Below are 12,487 nucleotides of genomic sequence, written 5' to 3' on the forward strand. Positions count from 1 at the left end.
ATGTAAACTCTGGTAGCATAGTGCCTAAGGGACTTGACTGATAACCAGAAGTCTGGCAATTCAAACCCACCAACCCACCAGCCACTCCTTGGAAGGAGGGTTGGGCAATTACTTCCTTAGTGACACCACTATGACAACCTAAGGAGGAGTTGCTATGAGTCAGATCCCACTCGATAGCACATAAAAACAACTACAACATTATATATATATATATATGCCAAACCAAACTCACTGCCATCAAGTCAATTCCAACTCATAGCGACCCTCATCAGGTTTCTGAGGCTGTAAATCTTTACGGAAGTAGATTACCCCATCTTCTTTCCACAGAGTAGCTGGTGGGTTTGAACCATTAATTTTCTGGTTAGCAGTCAAGTGCCTTATCCACTACACCACCATATAGCTTTTATCCCCTTGTGTTCTAATTAAACCAAGTAAACCAAACCTAATGTCATTTGACCCTATAGTACAGAGTGGAACTGCCCTTGACTGTGAATCTTTCAGGGAGCAGAAGATTGCCTCATTTTTTCTACCTGCAGCAGCTACTCAGATCTAAACACTGACTTTTGGTTAGCAGCTGAATGCTTTAACCACTATGCACCAATGCTCCTGTTCTAATTAAAGGAGAAATATATATGTCACTCTGTGTATGGAACATGTTGTTTTGTAACCTATCACTAAACAATTATCATAAATATTATTTCCAGCTCTTAAAAACAGATTTTTAATATTTTATTATATGAATGTTTTCAATTTTACCTATTATATAGAAACCATACATTTAGCTAAAACTTTATGACCATACATAATTATTTATTTAAGATATTTAATTAAAAGTATACAGTTTAAAAGCTCTCTGTTCATTGTGGCAAAACTCATCTCACTAAATTGGTGTATGAGAATGCCCTTTCTTCATCTCTCACTTTCTTTTCAGGACAGTGTGTCACATGTTTTGTCTTTACTTATTTGCAACATGAAAATGAATCAGAATGATGATTCAATGCATTTTTTGATAACTAATGGGGTAGGTCATTTATTCTTTAATTAATTGGCCATTTGTATTTTTTTCTGTCTCAACTGCTTATCCATGCTCTTTGACCATTTTTCTATAGGGCTCTCCATTTTCTTCTTGTTTATTGATAAGGACATTTTCCTATTAAGGTATTATCATTTTTTTGTTTTGTTTTTACAGATATTATACAAATATTTTAGTTGACTCTTTGCCTTTCAATTTTAGTTTTGTTATGTTTTTTATAAAATTATTTAAAATATATTAATAAATTAATATATACAATTTTCCCAAATGATTTCTGCCATTGTTGTCTACCTTAAAAGCCTTTTTCCACCAATGTCCTATTATTTAAAATATATATCAAAAAGGATTACAAAATAATAAAGTCAACTTTCAACAAACTTTTAAAACAATGGGGCCTATGGGAAAATATATTGAGTGAGTTCTCAATAATGAAAGTTTGAGAAGTCTTATCTTCAAATGCCACCTTTATTGACGGTGCCAGTGTTGGCTGGGGGTGGTTGTGAAGCATGCCATTCCTATGGTAATCGAAGCTTTATGTTAAAGGAGATGAAATTCCCTAGTAAAAAGTACAAGTAACAGCTAGAAGTTGAAGGAAGATAGAGAATGAGGTTTTTCAGCATGCCTCTGAAATTGCTCCACAAAGTTTTTAACTGTTTAGCTGGTACTTTTGCCTAGTGTCAGGCTATGAGCCTTATAAATAAGCTAATCTCTCTTGCATGTTCCTTCTAATTATCCATATATTATCTGTAATCTCCCAAAATACTCCAAGCCTTACTACTAGGAGTTATCAGAGAAAGATGTAATCCTGGAGGCTCCATTGAGCAGAGGACAATCTAAGACATTCAAAGGAAGACCAAACACCAATTAACTTAAGATATAATTTTATAAAAATGTGTTTCATTACTTATTTAGTTGCTATTTATTTAAAAATAAAATAAAGTAAAATGTGAACTCACCGCCATCAAGTTGATTCCTACTCATAGCGATACCCATGGATTTTTCAAGTCTGTAAATCTTTATGGAAGTAGACTGTTTCTTCTACAGAGTGGCTGGTGTGTTTGAACCACCCACATTTTGGTTAGTAACCTAATGCCTTCACCACTGCACCTCCAGAATTCCTTTATTTGAAAATAAATAAGCTGAAATTATAAACACTCAGGTGATTGCATTTTTTAAACTTTTTATTGTGATTTGCATGATAGTTTATAAAGCAAATCAGTTTTCTATTCAACAATTCATACGCATTTTGTTTCAAGTTCTTGATTGCAATCCCCACAATGTAACATCATTCATCCATTTTCCTTCCTGTCTTTCCCATTTCCACTCATCCTTCTTTCCTAACCCTACTGCCCTCTTAACTTTGTCCTTGGGCAAATGCTGCCCTTTTAATCTCCCATGATTGACTGTGCTAGGGGATGCATACCTCCCTAATATTATTGTTCTCTTTATAGTCCTGTGTCTTGTTTGGCTGAAACTTGAACATGGAGGTTCCATTCCAGTTCTCAAGGGTCACTCGGGGCCATAGTTTCAGAAGTTCCACCAGTCTCTGTCTGGTCAGTAAGCTTGTTCTTTTTTTTTCATGATTTTGGGTTTTGTTCTTTTTTTTTTTTCATGATTTTGGGTTTTGTTCTACATTTTTCTCCCACTCTAGGAACCACCAGCCACTCCTTGGAAGGAAGGTTGGGCAATCTACTTCCATAGTGATACTGCCTTGAAAACCCAAGGAGGGTCACTATGAGTCAAGGCTGACTGGATAGCACACAACAACAACAACAACAGGACCATCTAATGTGATCTCTTTCAGAGAAGTCAGTAGTGGTAGCTGAGCTCTCTAAGTGGATACAAACATGTTCACCCAAGCTGAATAGGTGTGGGAAAGTGAATGGGAGTATACCTATGGATATATATATATATGTAGGTTTGACAGAGGATATTTTTACATGTGTTTTTACATATGATATAATTATATCCATGAATATAATAATACATGCAGCAGGGAAAGTTATGAAAACTTCTTTGCCATAACCAAACACCTTGAGGGAATGAATTACTGGGCCTAGGGTACTAGACCCTAGTCTTGTAGACCATCAGAGTCAATTAGCACAGTATTGTTCACAAAGAAAATGTTTCACAACCTTCTTTAGTGAATAATAACTGGGGTCTTAAAAGCTTGTGAACAGCCATCTAAAGTGCAATCTTTGGTCTCTCACAGGCAAGAGCAAAGAAGATTGAAGAAAAATAAAGACACCTGAAAACAATTAGTCCAAAGGCATAATGAACCACACAAAACCTCATCCTCTGGGGCCCTGAGATCAAATGATAGGATTTGATTCTAAACTCCATGATGGCAGTAACCAAGCTTTTTTTCTCACCACAGTTAAGCCTGCACCTCACAAATGATCTCCTTATAAAAGCTCAAAAAACAGTTTCCAAATTTATAGATTTATAAATAATAATATGAATTATTATATGCATGCATGAATGAATACAAAACAGTTTTAGTAGGCAGAGAAGTGATTGATGAAATATAAACTAATACATAATTATTCTGTTCTAGTTTGTAAAAATCTATTGTCCTTGAGTAAATTCTGACTCACAGCAACACTGTAGGACAAACTAGAACTGCTCCACAGGGTTTTCAAGGCTGTAATCTTTACAAAAGCAGACTGCCACATCTTTCTCCCATGCAGCAGCTGGTGGGTTCCAACCACTGACCTTACTGTTAACAGCTAAGTTCTTAACCACTGTGCCACCAGATTTCCGTCTTTGTTTATAGACAAAATAAGCTAATTCACAGGGTAAGTGGATTACAAGTGATATTTAATTGGAGTTTTTGAACAATAAAAATGAGAAATTTTGAAAAAGTCAGTTTACATTCTATCATCTTGAAACCACAACTATGCAAAGCATACCTGATAAAAATGAAAGAATGGAATGACTAATAGAAAGAAGGAAGGAAGGAAGAAGGGAAGGAAGGAATGCTGAAGGGCATATTTAGACTGATCATATTTCTCCTTCATAATTATATTAATTCACTGAGCATTGTTAAAGTCCTCCAAGCACCATGATAAGCCCTCCACTTGATTCACTTGTCATTCATTCATATATTCTTCCTATTTGATCTGAGAAACAATGTAAAAATAGAAATAGATATTGAAAATCATAAGATGAGTTTACTTAGAGCTGTTTAATTATTAATCCATTTAAAATAGATAGCTTCAAAAACAACATATTGCATGACATGAATTTGGGTGCAATTCCATAAATAATAACAAACCAGTGACTATTTTAATATAAACAGAACTTCTGGATTACTTGGTACTGCGAGTTCTAAGTTAGACACACAATCTGAAGTACATAACAAGAAGTAGAAATCAAATCTTATTCCAAATCTCTATCAGTGACTAATTTTGAGTAATTGCATGTACACTACATCTTTTAAACTTAATGGGAATCTTATGGAATATCATATTGTGTTCAGCTGTCCCAAAATCATTATAGAAGTAAAAGAACAAAAAATAAATAAATTCTTAAAGGAAAAAAAAAAAAGATCTTCACAAGGGGCAAGTTGAAAGTCATGTGCAAAAGAGATGGACTTTCAAACTTAACCTGAAAAAGGTAAAAGAATTAGGTTGAGTTTTATCTACTGGTGTCTTGGTTCATACCAAAGAGGGCAAATGCTTCAGAATAACTTTGTGCAGAGACAGAAAACTGATCCAGAATTACTCTAAAAGACATGGAGTTCGTTCAGGGATCTTACCACTGTTGCATCCAGGGGCCGCCAGCTGGTCCAGTCTCTTGAAGTCCACTCTCTCCCTCCTGTTCCGCTAATATTTATACTAGTACGAGACAATGTTGGGATGCTTGCATGAGTAGCCAGACTAGTTTGACTGCTGGCCAGTGCAGGTGATCAGACCCTCTCTACAGTCCTTGCAAGATGTTCCAGCCAACAATCAGTTTCTTAATGTTGGTGGTCCTTCCTGACAAGGTGCTGGTGTCAGTAACTGCAAGCTGGCTGCTTCAGGAATGTATACTGAGCGGAAGCCAAAGAAAAGGAGTACAAAGCACAGGATATTGGAGTAGAAGCCAATTTGGGGAGTTTGAAGGCCTATATCACACAATTGGCTCTTTCTGAGAACTGAATAGTGGATGGCTTATTTACCAAACAGCTGAGTCACTAACAGCATAGCTTGTGCACAGATAACACAGGACCTTTAAAAGTATGGGGACTTAACTGATCTCTGTAATTAACTGTAGAATGGCAGTGTGGGCAATAGATGTCAGTAAATTATCCATTAAGAAATGTTGTATTAGAATAACCAAAATAAAATAAACATTAAAACAATTTTAAAAAAAACTAAGTAGTATGCTTTTTAAAAAATTCATTAATTTTTCCACTTCAACAAAATTTAGTTTATCCAGTTACTCAGAAATGATGTAATGTATGTATGTGTGTATAAAATGCCAAATTCAATCACGTCCAAAAGACAATGTCTGTAAAACCCCAGAAGCTACTAAATATAGACTACAATTTCATTCTTATATGTATGTCTAGAATTTTGAGATGAGATATTAATAGCCACCATTTCTTGTGTACTCATGATGTGCTAGGAGTTCCATAAAGCATTTTTAAGGCATTTGATATATATACACATACAGAAGTATATGTAGAGATACACAGAGTTATATATAAAGCTGCACAGAAGTATTCATAAATGCATAGAGGATATATACTTCTATACCTATATATAGAGAAAACACATATCTAAATAATAGATACAAACATATATATACCAAACAAAATTCGTGTGTGTGTGTGTGTGTGTGTGTGTGTATAATCTAGAATGCTCCCAGTAACCCTTCAAGTATAGCTTTATTTTCCTATTACAGAATTTCAGAAAAGTTAAATAATCGACCTCATCATATGACAAAGGAGAAATGAGTTCTGGTAGCACAGTGACTAAGGCATCTTACTGATAACCAGAAGGCTGATGGTTCAAACCTACCAGCCACTCTGCAGAAGCAAGACTGGGTAATCTACTTCCATAAAGATTTACTGCCTCTGAAACCTAATGGAGGTTGCTATTAGGAGCTCTGGTAGCATAGTGGCTAAAGCACTTGACTGCTAACCAGAAGGCTGGCGGTTCAAACCCACCAGCCACTCCTCAGAAGGAAGGTTGGGCAATCCTACTTCCGTAGTGATACTGCCTCGGAAACCCAAGGAGGGGTCGCTATGAGTCGGGGCCAACTCGACGGCACATAACAACAACAACAACATGAGTCAGAATCAAGTCTATGGCAGTGGGTTTTGTTTTGTTTTTTGTTTATCATATGACAAAAATATTGCAAACATAGAACTTTTGTAAGCATTCAAAATACTATTGTTTGTCTAATTATGTGCATAGAGATCAATGCAACAGCTGAAAAAATATATGGGCATAAATATGTAAAGGAGTTCTGGTGGCGCAGTGCCTGAGGCATTTCAAACCCACCGATGGCTCCATGGAAGGGAGGCCCAGCAATGTACAGTCTATTCTGTAAAGATTTGTAGCCTTGGAAACCCAAAGGGGGTCAAGAAGTGATTGAAGCTAATACACTGGCATTCACAGTAGAACCATATTTTGTGTCGCACACCAGGGGAATAAGCTCAGAAATCACAGTGATTGAGTCTGCATAAGAGCAACATGCACCTTTGCAGGCAGGCGCTAGAATTAGCTCATCTCAGTATATTAGGAGGGAGTTCAAATGTGGTGAGGCAAATTCAATCTCATTGAAATAATATTAAAGAAAATGAAAACTATATTAAAATAGTTTGTCTACAGAAAGCTATGTGAAGTGACAGAAGTATTAAAACTTACATGAGTCATTGCTGGGTTGCCATATAGACTTACTAAGAGAGTTAGAATTTGTTTTCTCTTTTTACTTCAGAAATTCTACTGGAATAAACTGAGGTAACATGACATTAGAAGTGTGTCCTTCTCGTACTGCTTGCACTATCCCTAACTTGTGCTTCACACACTTTATTTAAGAGGTGATGGTGGTGAAAATGTATTTGTCATTGAAGGGTGATTTTGCCCCAGTGGGACCATTGCTAACAAGTCTTTTTCTATCATAGACTAGCAAGTGTTATTTCTACCTAGGGATTCACACTAGGAGCTCTGGTAGCGTGGTGCCTAAGGCACTTGACTGCTAACCAGAAGGCTGGCGGTTCAAACTCACCAGCCACTCCTCAGAAGGAAGGTTGGGAAATCTACTTCCATAGTGATACCACCTTCGAAACCCAAGGAGGTGTCACTATGAGTTGGGTCTGACTTGATGGCACATAACAACAACAAAAAAAGGGATTCACACTAGTAAGAGTCACCATGCTCCCAACCTATCTTTAGTCTCTTGTAAGCAGTGTGGCTTTAATTTCTTATGAGTATTTATCCACAGGCAAGATTTCTGAACATTTTTAGACTCATCTGGATTCTCATACAGTGGCTTTTATTCTTTCTGCAGCCTCTGTGAAATAAATATTATTTTAAGCAGCATTCTAATTGTTCCAATAATCCAGTTCTAGTTGCCATCAAGTCAGCTCTGACTCATGGGAACTCCATGTGTGTGAAAGCAAACTTTGCTTCATGGGATTTTAATGGCTGATATTTCAGAAGTAGATTGCCAGGCCTTTCTTCTGAGGGCGCTCTGGGTGGACTTGCACCTCCCACCTTTAGTCAGCACCTGGGCACATTGTACATTTGCATTATCCATGGACTGTGACTATGAAAATAGATACAGCAAAATATTGGAATAAAGCAAAACTATAAATCAATTGGGCAAAACACAATATGCCTTATTTTTTCTGTGCTCCTCAATTAAATTTAATTCATTATTATTTTTTTAATTTAAATATCTATTACAGCCAAAACCACAGAATAACAATTCAAGTATGAGTAAGACAAAATGCTTTACAGCAAATTGTTAGAAATGAAGATTGGGCAATTAAAGAAAAAAAAATGAAAAATAATACAAATAGACTAGTAAACATATTACAAGAGATAGGCAAAGAAAATTACATAAATATTCAACATTGGGTGAAATTATATTTGGTCGGAGAGGAAGAAGTATGAAGAAGGAGAAGGATACAGAACCAGATCAATACAGGAGAAGGAAAAAGATTTAAATGTAATATTTGTGAAGGACCTTAAATGACACATAGGTTTTGAAAGAAGAGCTAGTGAGTGAAGGTGGAGGCTCATAGCATATGTCAGTTTTATGTAGAGCATCTTAAACACACACCTTAGCATATAGTGCTTAATCTATCAGAAAATAGAATGCTCTCCATGGCTGCAGTTCAGGTGACTATGCTTCAGAAACACGTAGACTATGTGTCTGGCAGTGTTTAAGGGATTGCGTAGAGGGGGAAAAAGTGCCACAGTCCCTGAGTACAATTAGAGGGTATTGCAGAAGATCCTTGTATATACATACTGAATTCATGACATGGGTGTAAACAAAGATGGGATTAAGGTAATAAACATTTCAGAGATAGAATGTTTGTTATTAGCTGCTCTCTAGTGGGCCACCAATTCATGGTAATCCCTTGCACATTGTGCATTCACAGAATTTTCAGTGGCAGATTTTTGGAAATAGACCACCAGGGCTTTCTTCCTAGGCCATGCTAGTATAGAATCTCTGCTGAAATGTGTTCAACCTCATTAAAGCATGTAATTCTCCACTGCATATGGGTGGTGGTTGTGCATGAGATGTGTTGGCCAGAACTAAATTGACTCTCCTCACAGAAAGTGAGAATTCTACCCATGAACCACCACTGCCCTCCAGTAATAGGATACCCAGACTTAACTGGTTGCAAACAAAGGCCAAGAGAAATGGTTACAAATGAAATAATCGAAAACCTGGAAAGAACCTGATGGATATTCCTATACAGAGAATTTCAAACTATGGTCCATGGAATTCTGAAGGAGTTGTACAGATGCCCCACATGCTCTTAAAGCGGGGTTGAGGCTCAAGATCTCCCCAGATCCCTAATATGCTACAACCAGGCTGGTATAATACAAATGATTATCAAAACATTAATAAATAAATGCTGTGGTACATGCAGTTGAACACTGCTCAGCAATAAAAAGGAATGAACTGTTGACAGCCATAACAACTTGAATGAATCTCAAATAATTACACTGAGTGAAAGTAGCTATACCTTCCAACCCCCCTCCCAAAATGCAAAAGGTAGGTTGGCGAGGGTGGGGAGAAAATTTTGGGAGTGATTAATATGCTCATTATCTTGATTTGGTAATGGTTTTTGACATATATATATATGTAAAAGCTTATCAAATTATGCATGCTGAATATGTTTGGTTATTTCATATCAATTATATCTTAACAAAGTCATTATAAAATAAACATAACCACCATAATATCCAGTAATCTCACTCCTGGGTATATATTCAAAAGAAATGAAATTATCTTCATGCAAAAATCTATACATGAATGTCCATGGCAATGTCATTTACAATCTGAAACTGGAAATCACCCAAATATCTATTGTCTGAAAAATGGATAAATAAAATATGATAAAAACATACAATGGAGGGAGCTCTGGTAGTGTAGTGCCTAAGGCACTTGACTGCTAACCAGAAGGCTGGTGGTTCAAACCCACCAGCCACTCCTCAGGAGGAAGATGGGGCAATCTACTTCCATAGTGATACTGCCTTGGAAACCCAAGGAGGGGTCACTATGAGTCGAGTCCAACTCGACGGCACATAACAACATAACAACATACAATGGAAAACCAGTCAGTGATAAAAATATGAGGGAACTAACAGCAACAATTGATTCACATAACAAAATGGATTAATTTTAAGTGCATTTTGCTGATGAAAAGTTACCATTTATGATACTCTTTTAGTAGTTTTAGTTGGCAAAACTAAAATAAGGAAAACAGATCAGTGGTTACCAGGAGTTGTGGGGAGGAAGTAGTGGTTGTCCATACAAGGGAATAGCATGAGTAAACTTTAGAGGTGATGGAACTGTTCTATATGGAACTCTGGTGATGGACATATGACTATATGGATTTGTTAAAATCCTTTGAAATGCACAAAACTAATAGTGAACTTTATTCTTTGTAATTTTTTTTTTTTTAGGAATTAAACAAATTACAGAAAAGGTTTACACATCTTAACAAAGCAAAAGTAGAACAGAGTAATGGAAGAAATACTGAACTTCTAATGGGGCATAGAATGTGAGGATAATTCACAAAAGATAAAACTCCATCAGAAACCAAGGACATGGAAAATAAAGCAGCAGTCACTAAACTTGACCTGCTAAATTCGTAGATTAAAATTTTATATTCAATAATGCAAAAATCTGTGCTTAGTATGCACTGAGAAAACACTCTGAAAAGCAATTTTAAAACATAGATCAAGAAACTAGAATACTCATATATTCTGTCTTCTGAAATTCACTCTAGGAACATTTTGAAAGAAAAGGATCATATGATGAAACACACATATAATGAAAAATCATGTATTTATCAAGCTCGTGATTGTTAAGAATGTTTTTCAATATTTGGAAGAGCACTTACAACATTTCAAATACATATTATAGCATGACAAGCAACCATGTTAATGGCTGCCGCCTGTGAATTACCATAACCTCTGGTCACTTCCCTGCCTGTGTATAATTGACTAGTGAAGAAAGAGAAATCTTGTGACCAGAGCCTTACGCAGTGGAAGCTCTTCATCCACAACCTGACCAGAAGAGGTTCCAGGGGAGAACTGTTATGGGCTGTTGTTGTTGTTGTTAGGTGCCTTGGAGATGGCTCTGACTCATAGCGACCCTATGTACAACAGAGGGAAACACTACCCAGTCCTGTGCCAGCCTCACAGTCCTTGCTAATCCCGAGCTCATCATTGCAGCCACTTGTCAATGCATCTCTTTAAGGGCTTTCCCCTTTCTCATTGAGCCTCCACTTTACCAAGCATGATATACTTCTCCAAGGAATGGTCCCTTCTGACAACATGACCAAAGTCTGTCAGACGAAGTCTGGCCTTTCTCACTTCCAAGGAGCATTCCGGCTGCATTTCTTCCAGGACGGACGTGTTAGTTCTTCTGGCATTCCATGGTTCTTTCAGTATTCCTCGTCAACACCACAACTCAAAAGCTTCAACTTTTCTTTGGTCTCCCTTATTCATTGTCCAGCTTTCACATGCATATGAAGTGATTGAAAATACATGATTTTGGTGAGGTGCACCTTAGTCTTCAAAGAGACATCTTTGCTCTTCAGCACTTTAAAGAAATCCCTTGCACCAGATTTGCCCAATGCAATACATCATCTGATTTCTTGACTGCTGCTTCCATTGTTATTGATTGTGGAACCAAGTGATATGGGCTGGGGTCCATGAAATGCCATTTTGTCAGAATCACCTGATCTCATTCTGGGTGAGGACTTAGTAAATGTTCTGCTTGAGAAATGGGATTTTATATCCTATACAAGTGTCTGACCTGAGCAGAGAGGGCTATGAATGAAGGTTAGTGGTGTGAGTAGTGGAAGGCAAGTAGAGGACATGGTGAACAGATCCAGTGGGAGATAGCACTACCTGGACTAACAGTGTAAGGGAGGGAAAGAGGTTTGATATTGCTCTAATTTTAGTTTCTGTGTGCTCCTAGTTGCACTTCTTTCATTCACAATGTGGGTTGTGCTACAGATTCTGAACCATGTGTTTCCAAAATATGGTGACCAGATTCCTAGTCCAGAATTTATGGGTTTTCTAAAACCAGTGAGTGCATTGATATCTCTGATTCAAAGTCCTATCATTGGTACACTGAAGACCTTAATAATTTTTTAGAGATATACTAGATGGATAGAAGAATTTCACAATCTGTACTGATGCAATACCTTTTGAACAGAAGGGCCCGATCTAGATTGAATGTCAGTTTCTGGCCACCCTACTTGAAGCATGCAGTGGTATGATCTTGATTTGGACTGTTCCAAAAGGAACTCTTGTAATCTTGTGAAAATGAACAGAATAATTGTATCGAAGCCTTAAGAAAAACAAAGACTCATGTGGGTTTTGAAAAAAGAATACAAGACAGCTGGAATAACTAATCCTCACCTTGGAAATAGAGGCTTAAACTATTTTCCATATTCTATTGGGGGAAAAATCCATGCAGGATATCTACAGTCATTTCTCTTTCCCTAATCTTTTAATTTAAGTCTGATTCAGAGAAAGGAGCAAGTAAAGTGTAGCATTGATGGATCACTTAAACAAAAAGGTTAATGGTAAAAGTTGCTGTGATGAGTTATGCTCACAATCACAATGAATGAATAGTATGAGGAGGATACTTCCACAGAGTAAATGTTATCTTCATTTTGTATCAGCTAAGATAGTGGAATTCAGCTTCATTTTGTGCTTGCCTTTCCAGAATGAGAACGCCTTGGAGAAAGTTGAGGTGATACGT

The sequence above is a fragment of the Orycteropus afer genome, unplaced genomic scaffold, assembly GCF_000298275.1.
Source record: "Orycteropus afer afer isolate SDZICR_OR568_19922 unplaced genomic scaffold, OryAfe1.0 scaffold00844, whole genome shotgun sequence".
NCBI lineage: Eukaryota > Metazoa > Chordata > Mammalia > Tubulidentata > Orycteropodidae > Orycteropus > Orycteropus afer.